Raw genomic sequence first — 9,846 nt, 5'->3', positions numbered from 1 at the left:
TCTCTCTGTCTCAGCTGTATCTGGGAGATTAAGCTCAGTCCCTTAAACAAGGAACCTGAAACGGCACAGGTCATGTTCTACGCTCTTTTATGAGTCTCTGTCTCTCTCTGCCTCTATCTCTTTCTCCTTTTTCTTTCATGTCATCTGTCTTTTTTCTTATTCCCTCCACCTTTCTTTCTAGCCCTCTTTTACTCTACAGATATGTAGGCATCCCTCACCTTTCACAGGACATCACATGGTAGCAATCAGAGTGGGCTTTGGCAGACAAATTAGCCTGGTTAATGTGGACCGGAGATCAGTTCGGGGGCGGGAGAGCTGCCGGTAAACGCCAACAGATGGGCCTGATGCATGGACCAGCATAGCAAAGCATAGCATAGAATAGCACAGCATAGTGTAGCAGATGGAGATCTGTGAAACTCACTCCTCAGCCTGAAGTGTCTACACTTGCGCTGCTGAATAGTTAGCTTTTCAGGGGACGCGACTGGGTAAGATGCTTCAGCAGCTTCGATCATGTGTGTTTGTGAGGCAGAGGTCGTGGGTTTGAACCTCTGTATGAGCTGAATTAGTAGGAAGTGGTGTGATGTCCTTATCAATGGTGCCCTGACCCAGATCTGGGGGGGGGGGTGAATGTAGCGGATGGAAATCTGGGTCACTCATTCCTCAGCATGAAGTGTTCCTGGGTTCGAGCCTCGATATGAACTGAATCAGGAGAAAGTGGTACTCACTAAGCAAGCAATGTGATGTTCTTTACAATAGCATAGAACAGTCAAGGAGGGATAAAAACAGAGGAAGCACTTAAGTCAATGTTTTTATTATAAGTAGGGGGTGAATAGTTTAAGAGAGAGCAAGAGAGAGAGAGAGAGAGAGAGAGAGGGGGAGAGAGAAAGAAAGACAGAGAGAAACAGAGAGAGAGGGAGAGAGGGGGAAAGAGAGAGAGAGAAAGAAAGACAGACAGAAATAGAGAGAGAGAGGGAGAGAGGGGGAAAGAGAGAGAGAGAAAGAAAGACAGCCAGACAGAGAGAGAGATGGAGAGAGAGAGAGAGAGAGAGAGAGAGAAAGACAGACAGACAGACAGACAGACAGACAGACAGACAGACAGACAGACAGACAGAGAGAGATGGAAAGTGAGTTGCTTAGAGTGATTTTGTTTGACTTGGAACCGAAAGAGTCAAAGAGTCAAGTCAGACACGACGAATTGATTAGAAACGTTAGATGACAGAGATATAGTGCATTTGAGCACTGAAGGAGATGTTCGGCACAATGTTGGGAATTGGACAGAAATGTTTTTAGCCTAACTCAACTGCATGGTTCTGATCTAAGATGAGATGAGGCACCACTTTAGAGTTGGATTCCTTTCCCGTGCAGTCATCAGGCAAAAGAGGTATTGTCAACACAATTCATCTCTGGCTCTTCTATATGGAACACCATGCTGTCCTTGAGAGCAGAGAAACACGCACGCACTTGAACATCGCTCTAGATGTTGCCAAGATGTTGGTCAGATAGAAGATGTCCCGCAGATGAGAGAATAAATGATTCACTCCCACTATCAGTTCTAAAGTGAGTCAGATTTAGTTAGAAATGTCTGTGAGATGACCACGTCTAGTTATTCACTGTTAAATTACACATACGCATCTAAATGTCCTGGCTCCCAAAGAAGGCCAACTAGCAACACTTCCAATCCATCCAACACAAAATCAACCTCCTCCAAGTGGTATTGTTTATTCTTGTAGTCCACCATTTTGTCTTTCATGATATTTCAAGTATTTGAATAAAACATGGATTCCGGAGTTGAAGCTAACATATTATCTAAAGCTGTGTTACGTTTTTCCATCCTTTGTTTTTGGGTATCCTCCGTATTTCATTTTCTGAAGTTCCAAGTCACTTTTAACCCTTGGCACCTCATCTGACGGTCAGCTTCACAGCGGAAAAAGTCACAGATCGATTATTTCTCTTTTTCTCTCTCCTTCTCTCTTCTGGTCCAAACCACCTTATGTTTTTAGAGAGTGTGAGTGAGTGCAGTCTGTTTGGCTTTGTTTGTGCCTCTCTCTATCCAGAGGCTGGTAGAAACGAAGCCAGGTCCACTCTCTGATCCGGACCCAAATCTTTACCCAAAACAAGATGGCCGCTTAAGCTCTCAACCCTGGGTGACTGCTCTCTGCCAAAGCAAACACCCAAAAGTGTTAGAGGGATTAATATCAGGAGAGGTAGAAGTGTGCCCGCACGTACCAAACATGGAAGACCAGTAATTGCACATTTTCTCCAAGCCAAGTTGAGAATTCTCTAACTAGAGCAATTTGTGGATCACAGTTCTGGATAGGCTGTAATGGGTCAAGTAATAGAAATATGACCAGCACAAGTCAACCAGTCTGAAAAACCACAGGCATGCAAGCGCACACACACATACACACACACACACACACACACACACACACACACACACACACACACACACACACACACACACACACACACACACACACACACACACACACACACACACACACACACACACACACACACACACACACACACACACACACACACACACACAAACCTCTAATGTTACAGGCTTTGAAGAGGCAGACTCATCCCCATTTTCAACAGTACCCAATCAAACACAAAGCTGAGGACAGGATTAGGACAGAGCTAGCCTCTGGTATACAATGCGCTTATCAAAACCCTCATAGGACCACACCGGTTTTAAATTACTCACATTTCTCCTCACTTTCACTCACTCAATAGCTCAATAACATTTGTTTCACTATTAAAAGAGGCCCAACAAAGGAACACAGACTCGAGTTATGTACCCAGAGTCACCTTAATGCGACAGACATTGTTCGGTTGGGTAGGGAAAACTGTCGAAGAGCGATGACATTATTAGTATGGCTCGCAGGCCCGTGAGGATTGCGTTGGTTCGCTGGGTGGAATGACAGGGTTTGTAGGGATGCCTCTGAGAGAGAGAAAAAATGCATAGAACATTTTTCAAGGTTTCTGAAATGGAAAGATGGAAAATTGAAGGAGGACAGATGTGTGAACAGAGGTGTGGTCACCGTCATGCATCTTGTCAGTTGCAGAGAGAACAAGGGTGTCTTGAGTGGACAGCAGCTGCTTTTACTCAGGGAAGAAAGGAAGAGACGTGGACCATGAGAGAGAAAGAGAGAGTGATAGAGAGGGAGGAGACACTGCATATTTATGACTTGGGTCCGTACGGACTTCTCTCCACATTTTTGCGGTTTCCAGGGGTCTATATTATTACATGACCCACAAATACACTTGAATACATACATGCATGTATGTATGCTGCTAACGCACACAAATACACGAGTGCAAGAACGCACGCACACTTGGACACACACACCCCAAGGACACTGAGAGAAGGAGAAGGAAGATAGGGAGAAGAAAAAAGGCGAGAGAGCGAGGGGGTAGAGGAAAAGGGGAAGAGAAAGTGGGAGACTGAAAAATAGAATGAAAAAGAGTGAAGGTATAAGTGAAACACACACAGGCACCATGCTGAAAAAGACCATTGTTTGGCTTTGAAGCCGAGTGGTAATGAGGTCCCATTTAAGCCCAATGAAGCTGGTTTGGCAGGTTATGAAAGCGTGATCGGTTAACCCCCCCTAGCAGTGTGTGTGTGTGTGTGTGTGTGTGTGTGTCTGTGAGAGCAGGCGGAGATTTGGCATGAATCCGCCTAGCACCGTTCCCCCCTCTAAGAAGCAGCAACCCTCTCCCTCACCAGAGTGTCTGGCCTCACCATGCAGTCACCCACTTAACGTGGGTTTTTCCCAGGAAACCCCTCTCTCCTCTAGCCCACCTCCTAACCTGGCGAACAGTAAGGTGGTCTTACAACATGGAACAGCAAGGTGGTCTTCCAACATGGAACACTAAGGTGGTCTTACAACATGGAACAGCAAGGTGGTCTTCCAACATGGAACACTAAGGTGGTCTTACAACATGGAACAGCAAGGTGGTCTTCCAACATGGAACACTAAGGTGGTCTTCCAACATGGAACAGCAAGGTGGTCTTCCAACATGGAACACTAAGGTGGTCTTCCAACATGGAACACTAAGGTGGTCTTCCAACAAGGAACACTAAGGTGGTCTTCCAACATGGAACAGCAAGGTGGTCTTCCAACATGGAACACTAAGGTGGTCTTCCAACATGGAACACTAAGGTGGTCTTCCAACATGGAACACTAAGGTGGTCTTCCAACATGGAACACTAAGGTGGTCTTCCAACATGGCGTAGGAGTGTGTTCACTGTTTCTCACTTAAAGGGGGACTGCCTTAAAGGGGGACTGTCTATGTGGCAGTGATAGTCAGGAACAGAAACAGTTATTCTAGTGTCAAAATTGACTACAAAGTGTAAATAGAATAGTTTTTGTCTCATCTAAAACGGAGTTTGGAACATCTGTGCGTCACACCAGGTAAAGGAAGGTTGGGGTTTTGATTTGACAACGTCCATTTGCCCACTAACATGGGGTGAACAACTGCGGTGATCGTGCTCTATCCAATAGCAGAGACAGTGGACAGCAGCTCAAATCAAATCAAAGTTTATTTGTCAGGTGTAGACCTTACAGTGAAATGCTTACTTACAGGTTCTAATCAATACTGCGAATAAAAGGTATGTGTGTGTGTGTGTGTGTGTGTAGGTAAGCTAAGAAATAAAACAACAGTAAAAAGACATTTGAAAATAACAGTAGCAAGGCTATATACAGACACCGGTTAGTCAGGCTTATTGAGGTAGTATGTACATGTAGGTATGGTTAAAGTGACTATGACAATATATGATGAACAGAGAGTAGCAGTAGCGTAAAAAGAGGGGTTGGCGGGTGGTGGGTGGCGGGACATAATGCAGATAGCCAGGTAGCCAATGTGCGGGAGCACTGGTTGGTCTGGCCAATTGAGGTAGTATGTACATGAATGTATAGTTAAAGTGACTATGCATATATGATATACAGAGAGTAGCAGCAGCGTAAAAGAGGGGTTGGGGGGGGCACAGAATGCAAATAGTCCGGGTCGCCATTTGGTTACCTGTTCAGGAGTCTTTTGGCTTGGGGGTAAGAACGGTTGAGAAGCCTTTTTGTTTTAGACTTGGCCCTCCAGTACCGCTTGCCATGCAGTAGTAGAGAGAACTTTGCCCCAGTGATGTACTGGGCCCTACGCACTACCCTCTGTAGTGCCTTGCGGTCAGAGGCCAGGCAATTGCCGTACCAGGCAGTGATGCAATAAGTCAGGATCAAATCAAATCAAATCAAATGTATTTATATAGCCCTTTGTACATCAGCTGATATCTCAAAGTGCTGTACAGAAACCCAGCCTAAAACCCCAAACAGCAAGCAATGCAGGTGTAGAAGCACGGTGGCTCCCTAGAAAGGCCTAAACCTAGGAAGAAACCTAGAGAGGAACCAGGCTATGTGGGGTGGCCAGTCCTCTTCTGGCTGTGCCGGGTGGAGATTATAACAGAACATGGCCAAGATGTTCAAATGTTCATAAATGACCAGCATGGTCAAATAATAATAATCACAGGCAGAACAGTTGAAACTGGAGCAGCAGCACGGCCAGGTGGACTGGGGACAGCAAGGAGTCATCATGTCAGGTAGTCCTAAGGCATGGTCCTAGGGCTCAGGTCCTCCGAGAGAGAGAAAGAAAGAGAGAAATAGAGAATTAGAGAGAGCATGTTTAAATTCACACAAGACACCGGATAGGACAGGAGAAGTACTCCAGATATAACAAACTGACCCTAGCCCCCCGACACATAAACTACTGCAGCAGAAATACCGGAGGCTGAGACAGGAGGGGTCAGGAGACACTGTGGCCCCATCCGATGACACCCCCGGACAGGGCCAAACAGGAAGGATATAACCCCACCCACTTTGCCAAAGCACAGCCTCCACACCACTAGAGGGATATCTTCAACCACCAACTTACCATCCTGAGACAAGGCCGAGTATAGCCCACAAAGATCTCCGCCACGGCACAACCCAAGGGGGGGCGTCAACCCAGACAGGAAGATCACATCAGTGACTCAACCCACTCAAGTGACGCAGCCAGTGACTCAGCCCCTGTAATAGGGTTAGAGGCAGATAATCCCAGTGGAAAGAGGGGAACCGGCCAGGCAGAGACAGCAAGGGTGGTTCGTTGCTCCAGAGCCTTTCCGTTCACCTTCACACTCCTGGGCCAGACTACACTCAATCATATGACCCACTGAAGAGATGAGTCTTCAGTAAAGACTTAAAGGTTGAGACCGAGTTTGCGTCTCTCACATGGGTAGGCAGACCATTCCATAAAAATGGAGCACTATAGGAGAAAGCCCTGCCTCCAGCTGTTTGCTTAGAAATTCTAGGGACAATTAGGAGGCCTGCGTCTTGTGACCGTAGCGTACGTGAAGGTATGTACGGCAGGACCAAATCAGAGAGATAGGTAGGAGCAAGCCCATGTAATGCTTTGTAGGTTAGCAGTAAAACCTTGAAATCAGCCCTTGCCTTGACAGGAAGCCAGTGTAGGGAGGCTAGCACTGGAGTAATATGATCAAATATTTGGTTCTAGTCAGGATTCTAGCAGCCTTATTTAGCACTAACTGAAGTTTATTTAGTGCTTTATCCGGGTAGCCGGAAAGTAGAGCATTGCAGTAGTCTAACCTAGAAGTGACAAAAGCATGGATAAATTTTTCTGCATCATTTTTGGACAGAAAGTTTCAGATTTTTGCAATGTTACGTAGATGGAAAAAAGCTGTCCTTGAAACAGTCTTGATATGTTCTTCAAAAGAGAGATCAGGGTCCAGAGTAACGCCGAGGTCCTTCACAGTTTTATTTGAGATGACTGTACAACCATTAAGATTAATTGTCAGATTCAAAAGAAGATTTCTTTGTTTCTTGGGACCTAGAACAAGCATCTCTGTTTTGTCCAAGTTTAAAAGTAGAACGTTTGCAGCCATCCACTTCCTTATGTCTGAAGCACATGCTTCTAGCGAGGGCAATTTTGGGGCTTCACCATGTTTCATTGAAATGTACAGCTGTGTGTCATCCGCATAGCAGTGAAAGTTAACATTATGTTTTCGAATGACATCCCCAAGAGGTAAAATATATAGTGAAAAAAATAGTGGTCCTAAAACGAAACCTGGATGCTCTTGATGTTGCAGTTGTAGAACCTTTTGAGGATCTCAGGACCCATGCCAAATCTTTTTAGTTTCTTGAGGGGGAATAGGCTTTGTCGTGCCCTCTTCACGACTGTCTTGGTGTGTTTGGACCATTCTAGTTTGTTGTTGATGTGGACACCAAGGAACTTGAAGCTCTCAACCTGCTCCACTACAGCCCTGTTGATGAGAATAGGGGTGTGCTCGGTGCTCCTTTTCCTGTAGTCCACAATAATCTCAATCTTCTGGCACCACCCGGCCAGGTCTCTCACCTCCTCCCTATAGGCTGTCTCGTCGTTGATCAGGCCCACTGTTGTGTCGTCTGCAAACTTAATGATGGTGTTGGAGTCGTGCCTGGCCATGCAGTCGTCGGTGAACAGGGAGTACAGGAGGGGACTGAGCACACACCCCTGGGGAGCTACCTACCCTCACCACCTGGGGGCGGCCCATCAGGAAGTCCAGGATCCAATTGCAGAGGGAGGTGTTTAGTCCCAGGTTCCTTAGCTTGGTGATGAGTTTGAGGGTACTGTGGTGTTGAATGCTGAGCTGTAATCAATGACTAGCATTCTCACATAGGTGTTCCTTTTGTCCAGGTGGGAAAGGGCAGTGTGGAATGCAATAGAGATTGCATCATCTGTGGATCTGTTTGGGCGGTATGCAAATTGGAGTGGGTTTAGGCTTTCTGGGATAATGGTGTTGATGTGAGCCATGACCAGCCTTTCAAAGCACTTCATGGCTACGGACGTGAGTGCTACAGGTCTGTAGTCATTTAGGCAGGTTGCCTTCGTGTTCTTGGGCACAGGGACTATGGTGGTCTGCTTGAAACATGTTGGTATTACAGACTCAATCAGGGACATGTTGAAAATGTCAGTGAAGACACCTGCCAGTTGGTCAGCACATGCCCGGAGCACACGTCCTGGTAATCCGTCTAGCCCCGCAGCCTTGTGTATGTTAACCTGTTTAAAGGTCTTACTCACGTCAGCTACGGACAGCGTGATCACACAGTCGTCCTGAACATCTGATGCTCTTGTTCATGCCTCAGTGTTGCTTGCCTCAAAGCGAGCATAGAAGTGATTAGCTCGTCTAGTAGGCTCGTGTCACTGGCAGCTCGCGGCTGTGCTTCCCTTTGTAGTCTGTAATAGTTTGCAAGCCCTGCCACATCCGACGAGCGTCGGAGCCAGTGTAGTATGATTCAATCTTAGCCCTGTATTGACGCTTTGCCTGTTTGATGGTTCGTCGCAGGGCATAGTGGGATTTCTTGTAACTTTCCGGGTTAGAGTCCCGCACCAGCGGCAGCTCTACTCTTTAGCTCAGTGCGAATGTTGCCTGTAATCCATGGCTTCTGGTTGGGGTATGTACGTACAGTCACTGTGGGGACGACGTCCTTGATGCACTTATTAATAATGCCAGTGACTGATGTGGTGTATTCCTCAATGTCATCGGAATAATCCCGGAACATGTTCCAGTCTGTGATAGCAAAACAGTCCTGTAGTTTAGCATCTGCTTCGTCTGATCACTTTTTTATAGACCGAGTCACTGGTGCTTCCTGCTTTAATTTTCGCTTGTAAGCAGGAATCAAGAGGATAGAGTTGTGGTCGGATTTACCAATTGGAGGGCAAGGGAGAGCTTTGTACGCGTCTCTGTGTGTGGAGTACAGGTGATCTAGAATTTTTTTCCCTCTGGTTGCACATTTAACATGTTGATAGAGATTTGGAAGAACTGATTTAAGTTTCCTGCATTAAAGTCTCCGGCCACTAGGAGCGCCGCCTCTGGGTGAGTGGGGTCCTGTTTGCTTATTTCCTTATACAGCTGACTGAGTGCGGTCGTAGTGCCAGCATATGTTTGTGGTGGTGTTCTATCCTGCCGGTGCAGCGTATATCCCGCTAGCTGAATATCCATGCCGTCATTCAGCCACGATTCAGTGAAACATAGGATATTACAGTTTTTGACTGTTTACATAACACAACACTTTATAAAAAAAGACTTGAGAAATACTGCACCAAACACCTTAGTTAGATGTCAAATTGAGAAATACTGCACCAAACACCTTAGTTAGATGTCAAATTGAGAAATACTGCACCAAACACCTTAGTTAGATGTCAAATTGAGAAATACTGCACCAAACACCTTAGTTAGATGTCAAATTGAGAAATACTGCACCAAACACCTTAGTTAGATGTCAAATTGAGAAATACTGCACCAAACACCTTAGTTATATGTCAAATTGAGAAATACTGCACCAAACACCTTAGTTAGATGTAAAATTGAGAAATACTGCACCAAACACCTTAGTTAGATGTCAAATTGAGAAATACTGCACCAAACACCTTAGTTAGATGTAAAATTGAGAAATACTGCACCAAACACCTTAGTTAGATGTCAAATTGAGAAATACTGCACCAAACACCTTAGTTAGATGTCAAATTGAGAAATACTGCACCAAACACCTTAGTTAGATGTAAAATTGAGAAATACTGCACCAAACACCTTAGTTAGATGTAAAATTGAGAAATACTGCACCAAACACCTTAGTTAGATGTAAAATTGAGAAATACTGCACCAAACACCTTAGTTAGATGTCAAATTGAGAAATACTGCACCAAACACCTTAGTTAGATGTAAAATGGCACAATGAAAAAAACATCCCCGGCCAAAACATCAATATTTATTACAGATTTCTCAGATTAATTCTGGGGATTTTGAGGAAGTGAAAT

This window comes from Oncorhynchus mykiss, chromosome 16, assembly GCF_057628025.1.
Source record: "Oncorhynchus mykiss isolate SJ-2025 chromosome 16, ASM5762802v1, whole genome shotgun sequence".
Classification (NCBI taxonomy): domain Eukaryota; kingdom Metazoa; phylum Chordata; class Actinopteri; order Salmoniformes; family Salmonidae; genus Oncorhynchus; species Oncorhynchus mykiss.
This window is presented reverse-complemented; position numbering follows the sequence as displayed.